This window comes from Tachyglossus aculeatus, chromosome 19, assembly GCF_015852505.1.
Source record: "Tachyglossus aculeatus isolate mTacAcu1 chromosome 19, mTacAcu1.pri, whole genome shotgun sequence".
Lineage (NCBI taxonomy): Eukaryota > Metazoa > Chordata > Mammalia > Monotremata > Tachyglossidae > Tachyglossus > Tachyglossus aculeatus.
The window spans coordinates 4471097-4481105 of NC_052084.1; positions in this window are offsets into that span (position 1 = coordinate 4471097).

Here is a 10009-nt window from a genome sequence, read left to right on the forward strand (position 1 = left end):
TTCATCCCTTCAAGACCATCCGACTGGGAGGTGTTCTTTCCATGATGAGCTGAAATAACATTTTTCTTTTCCCAAAGAGATACGACCGATGAGGTAAGGGAGCCAGACATTAAGGAGCAGCAGTATATACAGTAGATGTTTAGGAATCCCGATGCTTAGGGGACAAGGTGGTGTTCACCTGTGAGCAAAACAGGCTGATTCAGCCAATGGGAGATTTTTCTAGAGACCAAGTCTCTCTGCAACCACCCAAAAGCTTCACTTCAGCTTTTACTGGCTCTCAAAGGGGCCTCTGTACATTTGCGGGGAAAGACTCAGGATGAAAACCCCAACGTTAAGTTTTCCCTGCAGTTTCCAGTAAGAAATAAGCCCCCATGTTATAGGAGAACTAGGTGGACACTGCAAGCTCTTCAAGAGCAGGGTTGGGCCTTTTTTTTTTTTTTTGAAAGCGTATCTTATCCAAGAGACCTTCCTTGACTAAACCTCATTTCCTCTTCTCCCACTCCCTTCTACACTGGCCTTGCACTTGGATTTGCAACCCTTTATTCACCTCTCCCTCAGCCCCACAGCACTTAAGTACATACCTGTAATTTAAGTCCTTCTCCCCCTCTAGACTGTAAGCTCATTGTGCTGAGGAAACTTGTCTATCAACTGTTATACTGTACTCTGCTATGGGTTAAGTACAGTGCTGTGCACCCAATAATTGCTAATATATACAATTGACTGACCTCTAACGGCTGGAGCTGTTTGCATGGTGGGTCTAAAAAAGTTAGGGCCTTTGAGCTGTTTTCAGAGAGGGAGTAAGGATCAAGTGAGAGCTGAGTTTCCACTCCCCTAAAGGTATTTCACACTCACAAACTGAGGCCCCTTAATGAGGTCAAATGGAGCTGTTGCTCCTGACAAACTTGTTCCTTGAGCTGTGGCTAAAATTCATAAGTATGAAATTCATTAGGGAAAAATACTGGCTGCATCATCAGTGCAATACTGGCTCACTTTGCTTTGGTTGCTTCCTTTAAAACCTCATTTCTTAAATTACTGAGTTCTGACCTAGCGCTAAGACCAATCATTTGAGTGCTTACTGTGTGCAGAGCACTGTTTGGGAGAGTATGATACAACAGAGTTGGCAGACATGTTCCCTGCCCACAAAAGGAGTTTATAATTTAGATAAATCTATAATTATAAGTCTATCATTTATAATCTAGAGGGGGAGAGACAAACATTAATATGAGTTACAGATATGTACGAGACTGTAAGCCCACTGTTGGGTAGGGACCATCTCTATATGTTGCCAACTTGTACTTCCCAAGCGCTTAGTGCAGTGCTCAATAAATACGATTGAATGAATGAATGCTTTGCGGCTGAGGGAGGGGTGAATAAAAGGGGTGAATAAAAGGTGCGAATGAATCCAATTTCAGGGGGGATGCAGAAGGGAGTGGGAGAAGAGGAAATCAGGGCTTATTTGGGGAAGGCCTTTAGGAGGAGATGTGATCTGAACAAGGCTTTGAAGGTGGGGAAAGTGACCCTCTGTCAGGTGCTCCAGGCTCATCATCATCATCATCATCAATTGTATTTATTGAGCGCTTACTATGTGCAGAGCACTGTACTAAGCGCTTGGGAAGTACAAATTGGCAACATATAGAGACAGTCCCTACCCAACAGTGGGCTCACAGTCTAAAAGGGGGAGACAGAGAACAAAACCAAACATACTAACACAATAAAATAAATAGGCTCATGTAACTAAGAGCTTCCAAGGGCACTTAATACATCCCCTGTAGCCGTGGAAGAGAAAATGGCAGGTCTGGGTGTCCTTCCTTATTCCCGGGGAGGTAGTCACCCTAGTTACATATTAGGTGCTAAGCACGTGGGTAGATACAGGATAATCACATCAAACAGCCTCTGTACTACAAGGGGGTGGGGGAGAGGAGGTAATGATAGTGGTATTTATTAGGCACTTACTATATGCCAAGCACAGGTTCTAAGTGCTGGGATAGAGTGGCACATACTAAGTGCTTAGCAAATACCATTATTATTATTATTATCAGGTCCCTCAGGGGTCTCACAGTCTAAGTAGGAGGGAGAACAGGTATTGAATCCCCATTTTGCACATGGGGAAACTGAGGCCCAGAGAAGTTGGGTGACTTGCCCTAGGTCAAACAGCAGCTAAGCGGTGGATCAGAGAACCCAGGCCCTTCTGACTGCTCTTTCCACGAGGCCACACTGTTTCTCCAAAGGTAAGGGGAGCAGGGATCTTAGCCCCATTTTACAGATAAGCTCCCTGAGAGTTTAAGTGATTTGCCCCTCAGTCATCAGTTTCAATTCCACTGGCTTCTTCATTTATTTGGATTCCCCATCAAAAACCCTTCTTACAAAGAAAAATTCCAATGCAGTCGGAATAGAAATGGTTCCAGAATCAAAGAGCCCTGTTCACTAAAAGTAAAGCTTTAAAAAAAAAGAAAAAAATCATTGTTCAAGACCCAAATTGTTCCCAGTTCATTCCCGTAGGCAGGACTTTTTTTTTTTTTTTGGGAAAGGCGAAAGAAATCAATCCTTACATACCTTGTCTACATTCAAGATAAGATGGGTTTTACCTTGACAGTGGTGGAGACGTCATCGCTGACTCCCCAAGCAATGAGGGGAAATGTCACTTCAGGCATCCGAGTTGTCCTTGATGCGCTCTAGGTAGCCTTTGCCTTAAAACACAAATCGATGTCATTAGTAATTCCTCTCAACATTTCTCCAGTGAAAGCACATTTGCCTGAACTGAAAATGGCTCCTATCACAGCCGAGGGCAGGAAAAAGTCAGAAGAGTTCATGCTAGTCCCATGCTTTTTTATTATGATGATGATTAGTGTATATTAATTAAGCACTTACTATGCCAGGCACTGTTTTGTTTTGCTTTGTAAATATTTGTTAAGCACTTACTATGTGCCAGGCACTGTACTAAGCTCTGAGGTAGATGCAAGATAATCAGGTTGGACACTGTCCGTGTCCCACGTGGGGCTGTCTTAATTCCCATTTAACAGATGAGATCAATGAGGCACAGAAGTTAAGTAACTTGCCCAAGTTCACACTGCAGACAAGGAGCAGAGCTGGAATTATTATTATTAATAGTGGCATTTGTTAAGCCCTTACTGTGTGCCAGCCACTGTACTAACTGGTGGGGTGGATACAAGTAAATCGGGCTGGATGCACTCCCTGTTCCATGTGGGGCTCACAGTCCCCGTCCCCATTTTACAGATGAGGTAACTGAAGCCCAGAAGTGAAGTGCCTTGCCCCAGGTTCACACTACAGACAAGTGGCCCACGCTTTTTCCACTACTCTTCCAAGAGAAGCAGCACGGCTCAGTGGCAAGAGCCCGGGCTTTGGAGTCAGGGGTTCGAATCCCGGCTCCGCCACATGTCTGCTGTGTGACCTTGGGCAAGTCACTTAACTTCTCGGAGCCTCAGTTCCCTCATCTGTCAAATGGGGATGAAGACTGTGAGCCCCACGTGGGACAACCTCATCACCTTGTATCCCCCCTCAGCGCTTAGAACAGTGCTTTGCACATAGTAAGCACTTAACAAATGCCATTAAAAAAAAAAGTGCCGGATACTAGTTATTCAGTTGGACACAATCTCTGTACCACACGGAGCTCACACTCTTAAGTTTAGCACAGTGCTTGGCAAATAGTGAGTGCTTAGAAACTATCATTAGTATCATTATTCAACAGTAGAGTCCAAAGCGCCTCTGGATATGCTTGCACTCTAGAGTCCTTCGGTACTAGCTTGGCTCAGTGGAAAGAGCCCGGGCTTTGGAGTCAGAGGTCAGGGGTTCAAATCCCCGCTCCGCCAATTGTCAGCTGTGACTTTGGGCAAGTCACTTCACTTCTCTGGGCCTCAGTTACCTCATCTGTAAAATGGGGATTAAGACTGTGAGCCCCCTGTGGGACACCCTGATCACCTTCTAAGCTCCCCAGCGCTTAGAACAGTGCTTTGCACATAGTAAGCGCTTAATAAATGCCATCATTACTAGTATTATTATTATTACTTTAATAAAAAGCTCTCCAACCACATAGCATGAAACAAAACCCTCAGTTTAGAGAAGCAGAGTGGCCTAGTGGATGGAGTACAAGCCTGGGAGTCAGATGGACCTGAATTCTAATCCTGCCTCTGCCCCTTGTCTGCTGTGTGACTTTGGGCAAGTCATTTCACTTCTCTGGGCCTGTTACCTCATCTATAAGACAGGGATTAAGGCTGAGCCCTGTGGGACAGGGACCGTGTCAAACCTAATTTGCTTGTATCTATCCCAGCACTTAGTACAGTGCCAGGCACGTTGTAAGCACTTTTTAAAGAGTCAGAAAGAGACGGGCTTATTTGAAGGTCCTATGAGAGCAAGAGCCAGTACAGTTTAAGGAAATTCATTTCCAGGTGGCCATCCCAGTCTGGGGCATAGATTGCCAGCCTTTTAGTTCTTGGTTTTTTGCCATAAAGCTCAAAATAAATGAACCCTTAAGTCTGCACAGGGCAGAGGTTGGAAGCTCTTAACCCTCTCCTTATTTTCCAACAAGAGCTCACCTAACACCATCCTTGAAAGCCAGAGCTCAAGTCTAATTCCCACCCACGTACTCTTTCCAGTGCTTGCTTGATTCGGTGTTTTGCACCCAGTAGTTGCTTACTAAATACCGTTTCTTACCACCATCCCAGTCAGAAAATTTATGCACTGGGTTTGAGGTTCTTTTCTGCAATACTCCAAGGGGAGTCTATTCCTTTCCCAATTTATGTTTTTATGTTCCCTTTCCCGCCAGGTTTGTCCTTCTTGGACTTGTTCCTGATTTGCGCCCAGTCTCCGGGGCTCTGATCCTCCCTCCCTCCCAGCTCTAAGTCACCTGCAAATGGAACAAGCAGATTTCAGCAGCCATTAATCAACAGTATTTATTGAGCACTTACTGTGTGCAAAGCACTGTACTAAGTGCTTGGGAACCAATTCCTCCAGAAGGCCACATGAAGTTCTCCCAAGTTGTTATCATTATGGTATTTGTTCATTGCTTACTCTGTGTCAAGCACTGTTCTAAACTCTGCTTAACCAGTTAATCAGGATGGACAAAGTTCCCGTCCCGCATGGAGAGAGAACGGGTATTTAATCCCCATTTTTCGGTGAAGAAACTGAGACACAGAGATGTTAAGAGGTTTGCCCGAAGTCACACAGCCAGCAGCCGATCGAGCTGGGATTAGAACCCAAGTCCTCAGACTCCCAGGCCCAAACTTTTTCCACTAGGCCACGTTGCTTCTTGACAATCGTTCCGTAACCCTACCTAGGGAGGACTTCCTGGCTCGCTGGCAGTGGACCACTGCCGCCATTTGGATTTGAAGCTGCGCTATCATTAGTTATCATCATCATCATCATCATCATCATCAATCATATTTATTGAGCGCTTACTGTGTGCAGAGCACTGTACTAAGCGCTTGGGAAGTACAAGTTGGCAACATATAGAAACAGTCCCTACCCAACAGTGGGCTCACAGTCTAAAAGGGGGAGACAGAGAACAAAACCAAACATACTAACAAAATAAATAGAATAGATATGTACAAGTAAAATAAATAGTGTAATAAATATGTACAAACATATATACAGGTGCTGCGGGGAAGGGAAGGAGGTAAGATGGGGGGGATGGAGAGGGGGACGAGGGGGAGTGGAAGGAAGGGGCTCAGTCTGGGAAGGCCTCCCACATGGGGTTCACACTCTTAATCCCCATTTTACAGATGAGGCCACTGAGGCCCAGAGAAGTGAAGTGACTTGACCAAGGTCACACAGCAGATGTGTAGCAGAGCTGGGATTAGAACCCAGGTCCTTCTGACTCTCAAGCCCACACTCTAGCCACTAAGCCATGCCCCTTCTAAAACGTGGGGTTTGTGCTCTGGCAAAACCACGAAGTACACGGTGTCCGATTCCACGTGTGGGCACACACCATTTCTCCCACCCCCACGGTGCACTGTGTCCAAACAGACTTGTACCGTCGGAAGCAGGCTCCCTAATCCCCTAGCAGCACTCTAGCCAAAACGTGCAGTGAAAGCACTGCATTATGGCAGAACTTAATTACAGAAAAGCCCAGGAGGGTGACCAGAATCTTTTCCACACCGTGTTCCGACTTTGGGTTGGCAGCTCTACCGTGCGGGCACCGATGCGTGAGGACTACACCGACTGCCTTTCATAGTTGCTAAAAATACGCCCCGTTTCCAATAGCCATCCACACCTCTGTTTACCATTGAGGGAGGAAGAGCTCCAAGCTAGGTTCTAAACACGATCATTTCTGCACAGAGGTGGAAAGGTGTTTCCCTCGTGAAAAATCCCAGATCTGCCAAGAGGAAACTTACCATCAGGCACCAAGATAACATTAGCGGAGAAGACGCCAAGTTCTGCCTCTGAGCTTGCCCCAGGGGACCTTGACATCAAGACATCCACCTGAAATACAAACCAGATTTCAGGCTTTCCTATGTCCCAAGCCCCGCCCCCAGCCTCGGGGTCCCGGCCGACTGAAGGTGGGGTCCGAGCACAGCCCAGATATTCCAGCAGCCCCCATCGACGTAGAAGACCCCCAGAAGGGACAGAATGCACAGGCCACAGAAGCAAACAACAGAAAAAGCCAATGAACCAGTTCAACCCAATACTTGAGTCCTGCTGGGGTAAACTGGGACAAAAATTAGCAGTGCAAATCATCTCAGTCTCAGGTGGCTTCTCCTGAGCAGTCTCACTCACCTTTATTACGGGCTAAAAGGCCCCATGTATTGAGATTTTCCTCCTCATCAGATGTTTCCACCGTCCCACAACTAGTCGTATCTCAGCGATATCTATTTACATGGGTTTAGGGCAGTGTTTCTCAGATTTTGCTGTACTGCTCCTTTTAAAAATTGAGCTAGCAACGATCAACGGTATCGAGTCGGGGACTTCTAAGCAACAAACTGGAAAAAACACAAAAAGCCCTGTACTTTCCTCCACATTATCAGAGGAACGTACTTGATAGTAACGTGCGGGACAGAATCGTTTGCCCGGCTAAAGTCAAAACTGCACCTCCTGGTGAATACCAGGCCATTGGAGAAGATACACAATGCTGAGCAAGTGGCCAGGTACTCAAAAATAAACCAAGATCACTATCTTGGAGAAAGCCGATAATTGATTCTCTGGATAATTTCACTACCCTACTTCTGGCAAGACTCTAACCGGAGTCTCTCTGGATATACCTGCAGAAGAGGTTGCCATTCACCATGCCTTTCGGGAACTGCAGTGAGGTTTCAGACAAACAGAATGGCAGGTGCAGTCTGGCAACACGACAGAGGCAGGAGAAATGCAGGAATGCAACCATCAAGCCTTCTGGATTGTCCTGGTTGAATATCGCAACTATACATCAGTACAGCTGACAAGATTTGAAGGTACTCCATCTGACCAGTTCCCATTAGGGTCATGTGGTAGAGATAGGGCTTTCTGGGCTGCAGTAAGTGACCTGGCAATTGGTGTCATAATTTCATTTGGATCCCCCTAGAAACAGTTCCAATTTAATGAGCTTGAAAAAAAAAAAATCAGCAAAAGCCAGATCATCCAGGGGACGCTACATGCTGGTGATGGAACACTTCAGAAGATACAGAAATGATTATTAACCACTTGGAATCACCAAAATGCCATGGGCTGACCAATAAGCCTGAAGACAGAGGTTACCTTCCAGCCTACACCAGGGAACCCTAAACCACGGCCAGTTTTTCCTCAGTGACAACGCAGACGCTCACTTAATTCTACCTACACAGCACACTTACTACAAATACAGAGAAAACTAAATCCAGACACCCAGCCTATCTTTTGGAAGACTCAAGCTTCATGCCTAAGGACAAATGGCCAACCTATTCTATGGCAACAAGAACTAGACAGACCACTGAAACCCAGGTGCTCAATTTTATCAGAATCATCTAAGCCAGGCCCAACATCACAACTAGACAAGACCACTAACATTGGTGAGGCAAGCCTCACTGCAGTACCCCTTTTCCAGACAGATGTGTGAATGAAGTTTTAATAGGGTTCTCATGAAAGGGGACAGGAAAGGCAAAAAGTTTTGAAGACCTCATCTCACCCCAAGTACCAGGCTCATCGGGAGATGACAGCAGCCGATCAGCCTAAACTGAATCTCGGAGGAATAATCTCCGATGAAAATCTTGGGGCGATCCAATCAATCAAGCAATTGGCTGCTAAAAAGCCCAATTTGGACCTGATGAACAATAATCTACAAGCAGTGTGGAACTGACCAACTAAACAGTGAAGGTTTCTATCCACCATGGCTGACATTAGCAATGAATACAAAGTACAACTATGGAAATTATGCTCAACAAGCACTACTCTTACCCACTTCCCTTCAATTTATCCACTTCCCCCCCCACCCCGACCCCCAGCCCCATCTAAAGGGTTCTACCTTTAATTCCACATAAGCCCTACATTGGGATTGTTTTCAATCTTCAGGGGCCAATTAAGTCTCCTACAAATTCCATAAAGTATTTTTTCTGGCCACTGCAGCATACTTAGATGAAAATGTACTTACAAGGCATCTACGTTTACTTTATTTTCATTCACTGGTGTCCATTTCAGAGAGGCTCATCTAACTCTCAAGAGCAACTCTGTGAGACTTTTTGCTTAATCATTTCCTCTGGAGGCTAAGAGCTCCTCAGCCCTGAAGAGCTCTGCCCAGACCGCAGCAGCAGGTATTTCCCAATGTGATTAAGATCACCTGTGGAGAGGGAGTTAGGCCACCTCCCCCTCCACCAAAGAGAAATCCCGACTCAAATCTTAGGAACACCAAAAATATTCTTTTCCAGTGAATATGTATTCATTAACCAAAGTTAATTGATAAATTCCAAAAATCATAAAGGCAATAGCATGGGGGAATCAATAGATGCCTAAGGCAAGGCAACTTCAGCCTTCGCCGCTTTAAGTAGTTTTGGCAAAACCCCTTTATTATCTGGCATTTGCACATTTTCAAATCTGTGTGCAGCTTCTGATTGCCATGGTTAAGCAGGTCTAAAATTGATGGGGCTTTGTTTTAGAATGTTTTAAGATACTTCTGAACAGATAACTTCACTAAAGACCCGACTGGACACAAGTGGTCAGTCCTTCCAAGTTCACCTTTTTGTGAAGATCCCCACAAAAACTAAGGGTAAAGGGCACACACACTCTTCAACATTATTTGAACTGTATTTCTCCTAGACATCTTACAGAACTCCACTCCACTACGGCAGCCTTGAAAGGAGCAATATTCTGGTAGTCTCTAGAGCTAGCTAGATGTCACTTCAATCTTCCCATCCCCTTCCCCTTAGTTAAACTTCAGGAAACCTCTGGCCTCAGTGGGATGAATACGCGTTACTCATAGAAAACCTCTACTCCAAAAAAATACTAAAAAATAAAAATAAAAAAAAAAATCACAGTCAACGGACCTGGCCACAATTAAGAGCACTAATTAAAAAATTTTAGTTCTACAGTTTGACTCATATATTTCCTCCTCACTTCAGGGTAGTGAGGGTCCTTAAAATTGATTTTTAAAAACGTGTTTAGTGCAAACCCAATATAATTAAGATTAGGGGATCCAATGTTTCATAGCTACAGTAGTAAGTTAGCCCAGTGTGTGTTGTGTAGTAGTGAATCAATTGTGATAGGTTTATGCAGTCAGTAGCTTCTAAAAGCACCTCATACTGAGGATTCCAGGTACAGTTGCGGACAGCGATCACATCTTAGGCTACAACACAAGCGTGAACTTCTCCCAGCCAGCACCCTTTCCCCACCTAAATATCTTAAAGTCCTGGGGGGAGTAAGCGTCCAACTGTTAGCTTCGGTATGATCGAATGACTCCGTAGCCGGAACAGATTTTAAGTTTTTAAAACCTAAAATGTTCCAAGTGCGTTGTCAAGAGAGAGCTGTCCAGAAAGCACACGTTTGTAAATTCTTCCCCTTCTGGGGAATTTTATAGGGATTTTGGACCTTGATGGCGAGAATCCCAAAACAAGAG